Source organism: Etheostoma cragini, chromosome 11 (genome assembly GCF_013103735.1).
Source record: "Etheostoma cragini isolate CJK2018 chromosome 11, CSU_Ecrag_1.0, whole genome shotgun sequence".
Lineage (NCBI taxonomy): Eukaryota > Metazoa > Chordata > Actinopteri > Perciformes > Percidae > Etheostoma > Etheostoma cragini.
In genome coordinates this window covers 10,701,618-10,717,398 of record NC_048417.1, presented here as the reverse complement: position 1 = coordinate 10,717,398, position 15,781 = coordinate 10,701,618, and the positions used below count along the sequence as shown (strand labels likewise).

Here is a 15,781-nt window from a genome sequence, read left to right as displayed (position 1 = left end):
CACACACACACACACACACACACACACACACACAAACACAAACACACAAGCATATGCAGAATGGGCAGACATATAGATGTCACTGGCCCTCAACAAACAATGCACTGTCACAGCTGGCCTCCGCCAAGGCTGCGCTTTGTCACCAATCCTGTATGTAGTATTTTTCGACAGGATATCGAGGCGTAGTCGGGGTGGGGAGGGTTTGCAGTTTGGTGGGCTGAGGATCTCATCGCTGCTTTTTACAGATGATGTCGTCCTGACGGCGTCACGGGCCTGTGACCTTTAGCATTCACTGGATCGTTTTGCAGCCGAGTGTGAAGCGGCTGGGATGAGGATCAGCACCTTCAAATTTGAGATCACGGTTCTCAGCAAAGGAAAGGAGCCACTTGAGGTGGTTTGGGCATCTGGTAAGGATGCCTCCTGGGCACCTCCCCTGGGAGTTGTTCCAGGCACGTCCAGCTGGGAGGAGGCCTCAGGGGAGACCCAGGACTAGGTGGAAAGATTATATCTCCAACCTTTCCTGGGAACGCCTCGGGATACCCCAGTTGGTGTTGGTTAATGTGGCTCGGGAAAGGGAAGTTTGGGGTCCCCTGCTGGAGCTGCTGCCCTCCCCAACCTGATACCGGATAAGTGGACAAAGATGGATGGGTGGATGGATGGATGGATTGAGTCTTGAAATACTTTAATAGTTGGCTGTGACTTGGTACCCGCTCATCACTGACCGATACCACTAATAGCCAGCATCCTGTTCCCATTGTGAGCCTACATCAGACACGGCTCTTCCACCATCATTGTTTCAAACGTGCAATGTTTCTGGCCGTCCCTACTCCCTGGGGACTCATTGCACCATAACACAGATCACTGCAGCTGACAAAATAACAAGGCAGACTGTTCTAGCTTTAGGAAACAGTAGGAACATGTCTCCTTCTCTCTTTACTTCTTACTGATTCTTTCTGTCTCTCTCTCTCCTTTGCCAGTTCTTGCATGATCTTGTCTATGTTTTTGTCTTTCCGTCTTTACAGGTCAGAGCTGGGGCCTTCCGAGTGGATTTCAGAGACAGGTTGACAAGCCAACCAACAGAAAATTGAGATGCAGTCCACTGTCTCTCTCCGTCTCTTTTTTGGGGTCCAGTCCACAGAGAGATCGCGGCTTATAATTTCACTGTTGTGAACAAATTTGATCTTGGAAATTCTGACAACTTTCTCACATTTGACTGCAGCTCTGAGATATTCAACATCTTATATCTCCAAGGAATACTACAGCGGTGAATCAGTTTCCGCACCAATTTTGCAAAAAAAAAAAAAACTATTAAATTACACCTCTAAATGCAATTTCATCCTGTAAGACAAGGCAATTTGCCCAGACTAATCTTCTGTGTGTAAATGTATGTGTGTCAAGCAGAAAGACGGCAGCTGCGTTTCTCTTTTTTACATTGCTGCACTCTTTTCATTTCTGACTACTCTATGCGCATGTGCTGGAGCAGTTCACATCTCATCTTTTACACGTTTGCCCATGGGACATCCCAGAACAAATGCAAAGTGACAGCTGAGAGAATGTCTACACACAGCTGGTTTGGTCTAACCTCCCTATGTTATCACAAAGGTGATGGCAACATGCAAACAGAAACTTGAAAAGAATAAAGTCAGAAGTAAGACCTATTCAAGCTTATTCCAATGACAGGCATGATTATGTGTGAACTAATCAACATTGTTCAGTCCAGTTTTTTTCTCGGGGTCTAGCTGTTACACCAGCAGAAGGGTGGGCCTGAAACCTGCAACATGTTCTACACACCTAATAACAAAACAGGTTATTTGTCATTGCTTCACATATGAGTGATTTCTGATCAAGCACCTCTATGACAAAGACTTGGTAAGGTTTAAGCAACTACAACTTGACTAAGATTAGAAGTGGGTCAATGTCATGGTTGGGCTAGGAAAATGTTTGAAAAGGGTTAAAAGGTGACAACATTGACTGTTCTGAGGGGAGATTATGGAGCACTTTTACAAATTAAACCGACTTACATCTTTGATCTATCAGACAACAGTCATTTGCATGGCCACAAGAAGTCCTCACATGGATAACGTAAACATAGATTGTTTTAAAGTATCTTAAAACTTGGTTTCAAATCTTGAGAATTTCTCTTTAATTCTCAACTAAAATGCAACTCAACAACGGTCACTGCATTTTAAAATGTGATAAGAATGTATGGAGATCATACAATTTTATTTTATATATGTTGTTTACATCCATACATACACACAGGCCTACGTACACGTTTGTAAGAGCTTACAGTGCATACAGTATGGCTATAGTCTTTAAAGGCTATTTTAGTGTGAAACATGTTTGTGTGAAAAGAACAATGCGAACATAAAGCCTAGGCTTATATTATACACACACAAACGCACTCTATCTATTATTAATGCGTAGATCGGCGCAGATAAGCTTAACATCTTCCACCTTCCACCCACCTGAATGTATAATTTTCTCCCCCGATTAAGAGACCCGCATGGACGTTTAACTGGCCCTCGACAGTCCCTGCAGGACCTTTTAAATGATGTAGGCTGTTGTATGAGTGTTTACTATAACGATTTAGTTTACTTGATTGATGATTAGAGATGCTGCTTGTAAACATTTCTGTGCGCGCAGAAATGTCACTGCAGCTGATATCGTTGAATGTTTAAGCAGTAAAACTAACTATAGTTATGAACAGGACAGAGGAAACAGAACTAGACCGTTAGATTCTGAAATAATCTTAATGAAGTTGCTGCTGTTTTTCAAGCGTCTCTTAGAGTAACTTACAAATGAAGCTGTCTGTCCGACAGCAGCTCTGCTTGTTAACATTTAAGAATACGTCAATAATATTTTCCTTGTTGTGTATTATTTCACCCAACCGCAAGTAATTGGAATGTTAATTTGTGTGATCTGACCGGCCCAATCCCCCCTTTTCTCTGCCTCTCTCTCTCTCTCTCTCCCCCCTTTTCTCTGCCTCTCTCTCTCTCTCTCTCTCTCTCTCTCTCTACTATGTTCGCTCTGTCACATCTCTTTGTTTGCACGCTGCCAACAAAAAGTGTTCCGATACATCAGTGTATCCTCGATTATAACTCCTCCGAGGATTCTCCTCGATGCTCAATCCTCACTCCTCGATGTGCAAATTTGCAGTTGGGACGTCCTTCAGCATTCAGTGCACTGAGAATGTTTTTCTGGAACAAATTTGGGAATTGGGAAAAGTCCTAATAGTCTCCGGTCAGAAAGATAATAATTCCCTTGCACAATTTGAATAGTGTTAAAATAGGCTACAGTAATTTTCCAATTTTTTTCTTTCTATTAAAACAATGATCAAGCATGTTTTTCTTCAGAAAAAAAGACTGTAGACTGTAGCAATAAAGACTACATGTTTGCGTTCTCACTCCGATTGAATGCAGAAGTAGACTACCGTAGGTTTACAAACTACAAAGGGTGTCATGCAGGTGGGAAAGTCAAAGCCCAAGCCATGGCAAAACAGGGAAAATATTGCAAATTGCTTTATAAAACCAAGCCGCAGCCGGTCTTACGTGAATCAAGCCAAGAAATTGCCAGCGAGGACAAGTTAACACCAGCTACAGCCCCTCTCATTTATGCCACAAACGCACATCGAGATGCCATCCCTTTGATGACAACTCTTCATGATTATGGACTTTCTCAACAGCCTGCAAGGTTCTTATTGCAATTATGCTGAAATCTATCCGGAGTGTATCAAACTGGCCAAGGTAGCATGCATAATTACTGTCTCAGTGTGCCTTGACCAGTAAAAATTAAACCTTTCAAGTCACATGACCAGTACAATTTTTTTTCTAGCGGAAACACTCTCTGACTTGAACCCAGAGATATGTGCGCACTTGCTGAAATGCCTGATACTCTCGTATTTCTTGTGAGAACTGCCTTGTTTAGATAAAATGAGTTTTGATTAAAATAGCATGACATTTTTTCTAGTTTTTTCACTTGTCTATGCCAGTAAACTGAATGTCTTTTAATTGTGGAGCAAACAAGACATTGGAAGACACCATGTTGGGCTTTGGAAAACAGTGATCGACATTTCTCACCATGTGACATTTTACAGACCACACAATTGATTCATCAAGAAAATGATCGACGGGTTAATCAACAATGAACATAATCGTCAGTTGCAGCCCTATAATCAATTTTTATTTTTGCTCTCAAACCTTGATAAAAGATTCACCTCAAACATATGTGTCCTTGCCTGTTTTGGCTCTTGTGTCTGTGTTATTTGGGAATGAGGGACTCAAAGTCAGTGCAAATAGGAGCTGGTTGTACAGAAAATCAAATCAAACTTGGGTACCCTCTTTACATTTACGTATTAACATCTTAAATTTGGCTTTCCTCTCTTTTTCTATTCCTTGTCCATCCTCTTCTCTCGTGGATTTAGACACACTGGCCATTTAGCATGAAAGCTTTGCATAAATGTCTACACATTAAGTTTCACCTGGTAAGTTAGGCAAAAATTAACACCACTTTAGTGACTGCTGATAGGTGTGTCTTTCAAACGACTAAAGTAAAAGCTCAAGCTCATGAAAGTGACTTTGACTGGCCTGACTTTACCACATTGATAGCTGTCAAAGTACAGTCAAAGAAATAACTGACATTTTCTGAGAAAATGCTCCAGGTAGGACTTTTGGGCTGAATGAATGAAAAAATAAGAAACATAGGAAGAAAGGGAGCACATCTCTGCTCTGCGCTGAGAGAGTGGTGGTGTCATAAGTTATCAGTGAGAAGATATAAGTGGAGTTGAGTTCAAGCATCCATTGTCAAGTATCCTTTGGTCTTCTGCTGAGTCTAAAAAAACATTTATCATCTGATTTGACTGTTAACAGTATTTTCTGTGCTTGAAAATACACAGAATATGCTGAGTTTACTTCAACAGCTTCTTTGCACCCATGGTTCTAACACATTATATTTGGATAAAACGCATCATGAATATTGTAGTTAAGTTATATTTCTTTTTAGTAACCAATCATTTTGTCAGAAACAAAAAAAAGAATTATACAAGCTTTAGGGTCCATGTAAACGCTTAACAGTTTTCTAAGCACAATAGGACATTTTGAAAAACAGAAAAATGGGTTCAAATATCCAATTTAAAAAAAAATTCCGCCTTGACAAATTAAAAAATGGGATCTTTAAACTTTTTTTCAAATTTTTGGTTTTTATTCAGAGGATCAGAAATTTAGAAAAATACTAAATTGCGTCTGGGCTCCAAATATTCAACACTACTCCCTTATTCCGCCTAGCTACACCACGTCTCCCCCCCTCCCTTCTTAGTGTTGCATAATCCAGCCTGTCACAATGTGAAACAGAAACGCTTAATGTCAGATAAAGTCCATAATAATAGGACTTTGTGTTAGATTTGTTGACAGTTTTCAGTGTTTTTGAGGAGCAAGATGAGAAAGAAAGTGGGTAGTCACTAATAATTGTTTAAGTACATTAGGCTAAACCATGTTAAGCTTTTCCATGTTATGTGTTTTAGAATGCCTGTCTAATGCTGTTTGAAAATTTAAGGCTTTGGACTTTGGCTTTTGGACATCATTACATTTTTGCAAACATTTTTATTCATTTACATTAGTAGGCTACAGGACAGTGTCAAAACATGATCTGCTTGAAACAGAAACAAATGAATGTGTTATTGTACCCAGAACTTCTGGTAATGCACATTTTAAACCAAACTGACAGCCATGAGCTTATGTGTGTTGCGCTCGGTGCAAAACATGTATAATGCTTGCTCCTCGTTTAATCCAAAGTCCATATGTAAGAAGTTTTGGACTTGCCCACAAGTATTCTCAATTTCTCAAAAATTCTCAAGATTGCAAATTATATTTTTGTAATTATCTATCTATTGACTGCTACAAGTCTTCTTGAAAGCCTGCCTACAACACATCCAGACACACCCACGATGATAGCCGATAGATAGATAATTGGAGCCCAGATGCAGTTTTCTAATTTTCTAAATTTCAGATCCTCTGAATAAAAACTGAAAATTTTAAAAAGATTTAATTTTTTAATTTGTCAAGACGGAACAAAATGAAAAATTTGATATTTGAACCCATTTTTCTGTTACACGGACTGTTTAGCCCACAATGAGTTTAGCTTTCAGGTACACATCTAGACTGTGGAGAAAATGGCACTCCCCCCATGATAGATATGCCGTACTCATGTTTAATTTTATTGTTAAACTGTTGCTCGGTGTAATAGCTACAGTCATTATTTATTTCACATAAAAGTTATTTTCGGGATCAATATTTTGTTCAGGCATACTTTGGTCAGTGTTAGAACATCCGGTATAGTGATTATTATTAGAAATGACAAAAAGCTAAAGTTTTAACAATGGAAAGAAAAATAATACGAAAGCTGCATGATCCAACTCCTAGGAATTTTATCTAGGTACTTCCAAACTTGTCGAGATGCTCAATCTTTCTGATACACATAACTTTAGCCTGCTCAGGTGAGCATTTCATTTTTACAGTTGGGGGACCAAGTAGCTTGAATGATCCCTTGCTTCTTAAAGAACCTTGCCCTTCTTGCAATATCTGCATTTGATTTTGTTAGATGCTCTTTGATAAAAACATTTGTTTCCTTTAAATTACGGCCCTGCCTGAGCAGGTCAATTTTCTGCTTTCTGTTAGGAAAGCGGACAATGGCAATGTGTTTGTCTTTCTAATTCCTTGTTGCGATAATGTGGCATGCCTCGATATTGTGTCTGCTTATAGAGATATTTTTGTCATGAAGGAAGGCTGTTACCTGAGCCTCAATTGAATCATCACGGTCAGCGCTCCCCTCCTCTCGCACTTCCCCATTCCAAGCATTAGCGTAAGACATTGGCTTGATCTTCATAACTGTTCCAAGTCTGATACACAAACCTCCAAGGAATTAACCTTGTTCAGCTATTCCTCATTAAACTCCTTAAGTTCTCTGATTTCATTAATGAGATTTATTATAGTACGCTGTTGTTTTGCTATAGTCCCCAGTTCCTCACCCATTATAATCATGGCTGCATTTTGCTCCTCTATGTCTTTTGTGGCCTTCTTGCCACCATATACCTAGGTAAAACAGTGAGCTGCTTAGGCTTGGCGGTAGTTGGCTGCTCCTGGGCCTGATGGTAGCTGGCTGCTTATGGGCCTTGTTGTAGCTGGCTGCTCCTAGGCCGGGTGGTGGCTGGCTGCTCCTGGGCCTGGTGGTAGCTGGCTGCTTCTGGGCCTTGTTGTAGCTGGCTGCTCCTAGGCCGGGTGGTGGCTGGCTGCTCCTGGGCCTGGTGGTAGCTGGCTGCTCCTGGGCCTGGTGGTAGCTGCCTGCTCCTAGGCATGGTGGTAGCTGGCTGCTCCTAGGGATGGTGGTAGCTGGCTGCTTCTGGGCCTGGTGGTAGCCGGCTGCTCCTGGGCCTGGTGGTAGCTGGCTGCTCCTGGGTATGGCGGTAGCTGGCTGCGTCTGGGCCTGGTGGTCGCTGCTGCTCCTGGCATGGTGGTAGCTGGCTGCGCCTAGGCATTGTGGTAGCTGACTGCTCCTGGGCCTGGTGGAGGCTGGCTGCTCCTAGGCATTGTGGTAGCTGACTGCTCCTGAGCCTGGTGGTAGCTGACTGCTCCTGGGCCTGGTGGTCGCTGGCTGCTCCTGGGCCTTGTGGTAGCTGGCTTATCACTTAAACCATCTCTGTGTTCTTTTTTGGCGTAACAGCCTGGCGTCATGTTTGGAGGACACCAGGCACCGCTCATCACCTAGACAATACCATCCCTACAGTGAAGCATGGTGGTGGCGGGATCTTGCTGTGGGGATGTTTTTCAGCAGCAGGAACTGGGAGACTAGTCAGGATCGAAGGAAAGATGAATGCAGCAATGTACATCCTGAAGAAAACCTGCTCCAGAGCGACGGTTCATCTTTCCACAGGACAACAACCCCAAGCACACAGTCAAGATATTAAAGGAGTGGCTTCAGGACAACTCTGTGAATGTCTTAGAGAGGCCCAGCCAGAGCCTAGACTTGAATCCCATTGAAAATATCTGGAGGGATCTGAAAATGGCTGTGCCCCGACGCTCCCTAGCCATCCAGATGGAGTTCAAGAGTTTCTGGAAAGAGTAATGGGTCAAAATGGCCAAAGATAGGTGTACCAAGCTTGTGGCTTCATATTACAAAAGACTTGAGGCTGTTGTTGCTGCCAAAGGTGCCCAAACAAAATAGAAAACAAAGGCTGTGAATACTTTGCAAACAATTAAAAAAAAAAGAAATTTCATTATGGGGTATTTTGTTTAGAACTTTGAGGGAAACAATGAATTGAATCCATTTTGTAATAAGGCTGTAACATAACAAAATGTGGAAAAAGTGAAACGCTGTGAACACTTTCCGTATGCACTATGCATGAATTGAACGTCCTTCCGATTAATAATACCCCTACATTATGATTGGGGTAAAACTCAAGTAAAAACACATATGTTTAAATATCTTTCTCACATTCAACCGTATCTTGCAGATCAGACCAGTGCTTTACACCAAGGGTTCCCAACCAGCATTCTGTGGACTGCTCCTGGGTACACTGCAAGGATATACCATGATTTGCCAAAAAAAGCTGAATAACATAGTGGAACTTTGTCTGTCATTGCTGCATCTTACAGTTGAGGTCAAAATTATTAGCCCCCTAATGAATATATATAAAACTCCACAGCATGACTCTCCCACCGCCATGTTTAACTGTGAGAACTATGTTCTTAAGGTTGAAGGCCTCTCACTTTCTTTTTAAACATAAGCAACATCCATGTGCCCAAACAGTTCCAGTTTAGTCTCATCCAACGAAATCACAGACTTCCAAAAGTCATGTTTACCTTTCAAATGTTCACGGGCCAACCTCAGTCTGGCTGTGACGTGCCTCTCTTTGAGAAAAGGGGTTCTTCTGGGACGATGGCCCTGAAGGCCACCACGATGAACTATTATTGTTGGCTACTATTGTTGACCACCCCATTTTCACTATATTTGATATGAAGCAACCCTAAAAATATATTTTATATTCCAAAATGTTCCAAAAGCTACTAACTAGCTTTGTTGAATGTTTGATTATATCAAGTTTTATCAATACTGTAAACATTGGGAAGAATTTTAGGAAAATTTTCCATAATTCCTGAGGGGCTGATAATTTTTGGCTCATTAGCAGGTCATTAGTAGTTGAGGTCATTATTCCATCATCGACCAATTAGTGGGCAGTGATCTGCGTGTGCAGAGCTAATTGTGTTTCGACTCCCTGGGTAACATGAGTAAAGATACATTTTACAAAGGATGTAGGAGAAATAAAAAGCCTAACAACCCCCAACTGGCTGCAGAAGGGTTGGGGACCCCTGCCCATACACAACATTTATTTAATAGCTCATGATTTACAGGTCTTTGAGAAAATACATCCTGGAAACCGATTTCAGACAGTTCACACCTGACAGTTGTTTGACCAAAACTGAAACTTGATATTGTTTTGTTTTCCTAACCCTGCCCAAAATGCACACTAAATCACCATTGTCAACATAGTCTATAGTATTCACAGTAGAAGAAGATCAAAATAATATTAGAGCTCTAACATATGTATCTAACCATTGGTCAGACCTCTAAGTGCCAATGTCATAAGACTTCAAGCTCAAAGGTCTTCAAACCAACATCTAAATGCTGTCGTCCTAATTTGTGAGATGGAAACCAGATTTATTGTACACTTTTGGTTATTTTGAAGGGCAGTTAAACAAGCAATATTCTCTCTGCGCTGTTTATTGTTCCTTTATTGTCAAGGGGGAGATGGTCTTTTAAAGCATGACCCTCCTCCCAGATATCAATTCCAATACTTCAGTGATGAAAATAATGTGTATGACATGTAAGTGTTTTTGTGTGTGTGTGTGTGTGTGTGTGTGTGTGTGTGTGTGTGTGTGTGTGTGTGTGTGTGTGTGTGTGTGTGTGTGTGTGTGTGTGTGTGTGTGTGTGTGGCTGGGTGTGTGGGTGTGTCCGCAAAAGGGTGAATTAATGAATTAGCTCTCAACCGCAACCTATCCTCAACCTTTTCTGAAAAAGGGACACAAATCACTGACCTGTACATTCCGTTGTGATCTAAGGGCCTTCATGACGGACAAGCTAAAAGCTTTTATTTCCAGACTCTGCTCAGTATTCTACATTGTGTCATCATTGTGTCATTGTTGCATCTGTGTATTATAGAACATTTTGAACCATTGAGCCAATATTCCTCAAATGAATCTTCAGCACCCACATCAAAATGATTATTTCTAAACAAACCATGTTTAATCGACTGCATGCCTCCACGGCACTCTCCATCTGGAGGATGCTGTGTGACAGCTTCCATTAAATTACAAATATCAATCTGCCACAGTGGGAGCTCAGCTGCCGGTGGGCTCATGGGGGTCTACGTCAAAGCAACCAGCCTTCAAAACAGAGCCATCATAACGCTGCGCTTATTATATGCTTTGTTATGAGACAACACACATTCGCCACCTGATCACAGTTCAACTGAAAGGACCACATAACTGGATAGCAAGGGCTTGTAGCTTCAGATAATTAAAAGAAGGTAACAGCTATACTGAGCTGGATTCTGTAAGGAAGCCCAGTCCCAGGCCCAGTGTGTGGTCATGGGACAACTCGGTGGCTCCACCCCTCTCTCCCTCCATGGCAGGGGCCGACAGACGCCAGCACCAAGGGCTCCCAATCTGCTGTGTGATCAGTAGAACTCTCCCTAAGCGCGTTTCCTCTCCTCATCACCGGCTGTCTACCCGCGGCAACACAACCACTTACACTCCATCCACCCACTTATTGATACACCTCACCGCAGGATCGCCTTTGGAGCTCCTTGGGAAAGCAATGGGTCTGCAGGGCGGCCTAATTCAATCAACGTTAGGGAAACACACACAGATCATTCATCACCAGGATCAGTGCAGGAAGAATCTCTACCGGCTTTTTTTTATTAATACTAGATGACCATTAACACACAACCAGATTGCCTTGCCGTGGTTCCACTGATACCTAATAGGGGTTATCATACAGTTATCATGTACAGATATTAGAATACGCACTGGATTATGAAAATACATAGCTATTGAGCAAACGTAATCACAGAAAAACAATGCAGTTAACTATTAGCCACACATTAGACATCATGGCTCTCCCCGGGTTAATTTGATTTCCACTTGGGCCCTCAACTGTGCACACAGCAGGCATGATGTGCGCCTTGTGCATTATAACAGGCGCAATTGGGCCTTTAGCCCTGTGGAATCGAAATAGAAACTGCAGCAAGAGAAATGCCTTTTAAAGCACAATCATCAGTATTTCAAATGTGCAGTCTCAATGAAACTTTACTCTAAGACACATTCATAAACTGTAACAATGTGATTCATGGCCCTTTTAAGTGCCAGGAATGCATAGGCTGAGCGAGAGAAAAAGTCCCGGAACTCAACATTAGCAATACGGACAAAAGTTTAATGTTCTGTTTCTTAATTTAGTTTACTGTAGCATGTTTTGTAAATTTTACACAAACTAAAATAATTGTATTAATTATATTATTGTATTCTGGGATTGCATTTATTCCTAGCATGAAAGAGTGAGAAGAGGTAGTACTTTCTATAGTGTTGATATGCTTCATTTTCACAAAAACAATTGTCGAATGGCCGAGCACCAGTTCATGATGATCAGCTAATGGATTTTAATATCACTCAGTGTGCATGATGATGCCATTTAAAGAAAACACTGTAATGCAAACATAGGGCACAGGATATACAGCAGTGCAACAATGGGACTTAATGCGTCAATTAAAATGGGTAATATGTATAAAGAATAGAAGCATAATGTACACAGTGCTTCAATGAATTCCATTATCAGAACAATATGACAAGACAACTCAGTTGGCCTGAAATCTCAAAGTCCTTTCCAAATGTATTTTAAATGGTTATAGCTCATTACAGAGACTCAATGCTTTCTTATGAATGCACTCTTATCCCATATGTTCACTTGTGACATTCTCACATTGGCATACCAGATGCGGTTCTGCGGTTGCTCAAATATTTAAACATAAATTGTAAGTGAAGCCAAAGAGAGTTAGTGCAGCTAGCCACTGAGCATTTTAACTCACAAAATCAGCCCAGAGTTGAACAAAGGAGCTGCCTGTTCCAGCACCACGGACAGTTCCTGTCATCTTCCCTGTGAGGAGCGCTGCTGGCAGCAGCCAGGCCTGCCAGTTTTATCTGCTGCACTTTGTAACATCAGACAGAAGTGACTTTAGGAATTCATTAATGCAAGGCCCCGTGCTCATAAGAATTACGCCGAAGATCAAGAGTGACACACATACATATTCTTTCATGACTTTCTTTCGTTTAACAATGTGAATTGGAGATGTGGCTCACCTCCAACTGGCCCTTGGCACGTCCTTTCTGCCAGCACAAAAGAAACATAGTCTCTTCTGTGTGTGATTGTGTGTGATTGTGTGTGTGTGTGAGAGAGAGAGAGAGTGCTACAGAAGAGAGAGAGAGAGAGAGAGAGAAAGGAGAGAGAAAACTACCTTGAAACCAACATGCGCTCACTGACAGCACATGTTTAAGACAAACCACTAACCGACAGACCAAAGACAATCTCTCTTCAAAACAACTTGTAGCAGGGTTGCGAAAGCATAACAAAATAACATAACGATGGCAATTCCTGAAAGTAACCACTGAGGCTCAAAGTGGTCTGGCATTTCTGATCCAGGCGTACTTTCAGAAATCATCAAACATCACTGAGACTTGCGTCATGCGTCGGTATTCGCGCGGTTTCACCCAAGGGAGCGCGCTGTTTGTCCTCACGGGAAAAACGTACAGTAGGTCGAATTGGCAAGCTGATAAAGCATAAAGCTATAAATGACCGTAATCATACCGATACGCTTTTGTCAGGGATATAAACAATGACATATCATTTAGGCATCTCGTGTTTTTCATGTCTCAAATTTGGCCTCTGCATCTACAGTGGTGCACTAGGACACAATCATTTCAAACTTAATCACTGGGAGTGTGTGCGTGAAACACACACACACAAACACAGGGAGAGAGCGAGAGAGAGAGAGCAAGAGAGAGAGAGAGAGAGAGAGAGAGAGAGAGAGAGAGAGAGAGAGAGAGAGAGAGAGAGAGAAAGATAAAGAGAGAGAGAGAGAGAGAGAGAGAGAGAGAGAGAGAGAATGAATGCATGAATGTATGAATGAATGAATGATAAGTAATTTTTCTGGCTCAACCATTAAAAAACTTGACTCTAGGCATATTTTATTGTCAAATCGCTGCCTCAGTACAACCAACAACCTATGTCATCCATATAAAGACAGGATTGTGGGTCTAATAGGGCTTACTGGTGTACTGCCTTCAGGGAAAGCCGCCGCTTCGTTTCCACCTTTATCTAAATCCTCTCCTTAGTGGGCTCCAGTGAGCCCGGAGCGGCCGGTGTGTGGGGCTGCACTGCAGAGGGCTCCTCCGGTATCTCCATCATAGAGAGATTCCTTCTCACAGTGCGACACATACCATAACTTTAATTATGTATCTACTGCTTTTTTGATTGGTCTATTCGTTTTTGCAAAATTGCTGCAACAGTGGCAGATGCTGAACTTCTCCTCCTCCGCTCACAGCATTTTTTTAACTGGTGAATTTCACATCTCCACCATCTCTAGTGTAACTGCTGCATCTGTTCAACAGAAGCCCAGAGTCATGGGCGGTCAATTCACTGTGGCAATAATCGAAGAGCCAATTAAATTGAGGTATGCGAACTTTATAAAAACATTATGAAAACCTTGTTATGTCGGCAAGCCAAGAGAAAAACTGGCCTACCTTCAACTCGATTCCAAAATGGTACGACGCCGTTTGTCAGTCAGCGGAGAAGGCTTTGGACATCACAACTCCAGGTCAATGGAGAAAACACGTTTCCATAAAATGGGTGCAAGCCAGTGATAGTCTGTGTCTCAGAGAGGTCACCCATTCAGCCAATCGTCCGGTTTAAATCCAAAAAGAATAATGGAGATCTTGTCTCTGTCCTTTGGAGAAGTGCGCAAAGCGCTCTCCTACGCAGATGTGACTTTGCGCGCTTGAAATAAAACGGATGCTAGGCAGAAATGAAAAGATGAATAGGCTACTATTACAACCAACACAAAAATGTAAATCAAAACGTGTGGGAGCCAAACTGACAAATGATCAACCCCCCTTCCAAAACCTGACTGCTGACTTTTACGCAAATCGTGCTTAATTAGCTTACTAATCCTCTCTTGGGTGCTTCGCCATCCCAGACGCACTGGTTGGTGCGATCCCCACTCAGCAGCGCTGTGTTGGAGATGGGAAAAAGAAATGTATGGATATAATGGCCAGATCCGATGGGGGGTTTCCTCCACAGCTCCCCTCTGTAGTTGCAATGCACACGACGAGAAGGATCTCTCCCCGGTCCTAGTGCACCACACACCTTCCCCTGCTGGCTCTAACACACTGCTCGCTGCACCTGCACTCTGTCATTTTCATCGATTTAAACAGTGAAATGGATGTGGGGGAAATAAATTACAGCAGACACCTATAAATCAACTCAAAGCTACAACGCTGAACAGAACGGGATGCAATTGGGTCATCACTGGTTAAGGGGGGAATAAAAGAGGTGGGGTATGAAAGGAGAGAGCGAGCAACGGAACAAGACAGGGAATAGAAGTAAAGTTTAACCCCAACCGTATACTGCTCATGTCCCGGGCTTTTATGAGAGGAGAGCTTTAAATAAAGTCTGAAGTCAAAGTCTCATTCGTGTTAAATGTCCGTGCAAATCCGCCGTGCGTGACAGGATGCGGTCCTGTTAAATGACATCTTGCTTTTGGGATGAATACGTTTGTAATTATAAAGAAAAAGACAGAACATCGTGAGCAAGAATCTTGCAGTTAGAAAGTGATCAAAGGAGCCTTGCAAAACGTTGTTTTGGGTGTTTATGAAAGTGTCCTGGATCTTTCAAACAAGACTAATGTGGCCACTTTTCCCCCGAATTATCTAGCACTGTGCTCAATAGACTTCGTGACTTCTTAAGAACACACAAGAACAGATTTCACTTGAAGCATTTTCACTGTAGTAGTGGTGCTATTGTTATCCCCCCCTAGAAGTTAATCACATGACTAAGCACTTCACAGATATTGCAGCCTGCTGTTTATGAATGATGGTCATAGGACCCTCTTATGTGTGTTTTTCTTTACCTTCCAATTTGGTCACTGGAGACACTGGCATACCAGCTACTGATGTGGAGAATGTTAGTCTTCAACTCTTTAAATGCTGGGAGCTTGGTTTATACAGTGGAGAAGAATGAGCCAGCAGTAGGCCTATGTTACAAACATTCAGCTGCACAAATATCAGACATCAAAAGGGAGAAATGTATATATTTATGTATTTAGTTTCATGATGCCCACCTACTTCTGCATTCATTTGTTTGAATAGACATACTGTAAGTTCTCCGCACATGTAGATGGGGAACTTGTTTCAGTAAATAAAATAAAATCGTTGCTTAAAGTAGTAACGTCATTGTTCCATAGGTCGTGACAGTGACTATCAGCCAGACAACAACCTGCTACACAATACAAGAACAGCATACTTTAAACAACCACCAAGTCTCCTTCTTATCCAACTTAGAAACATGAACACAAGTCGTGCACTTAGTTTGTTGAACGTGCACCGGGAAAAGTGCAGTGCACAGCATCAGTAGGTTAGATCCAGTTGCTAATTATATAGCAGGTAAGCTGCAGAAAATTAAACAA

At 42.0% G+C, this 15,781-nt stretch overlaps 1 protein-coding gene across 4 annotated transcripts in view; it reads right to left on the bottom strand.

The window, feature by feature from the left end:
• Positions 1-14,582, bottom strand: part of il1rapl1a (interleukin 1 receptor accessory protein-like 1a) — a 160,009-nt gene extending 145,427 nt beyond the window's left edge. For 2 of the 4 annotated variants that reach the window (XM_034885375.1, XM_034885378.1), the window contains exon 1: positions 13,842-14,581. The gene's annotated coding sequence lies outside the window, so the exon portion shown is untranslated. Of the gene's footprint in view, positions 1-13,841 lie in introns of all 4 variants that reach the window. The other 2 variants (XM_034885376.1, XM_034885377.1) reach the window with 2 other exon arrangements.
• Positions 14,583-15,781: the final 1,199 nt, after the last annotated feature.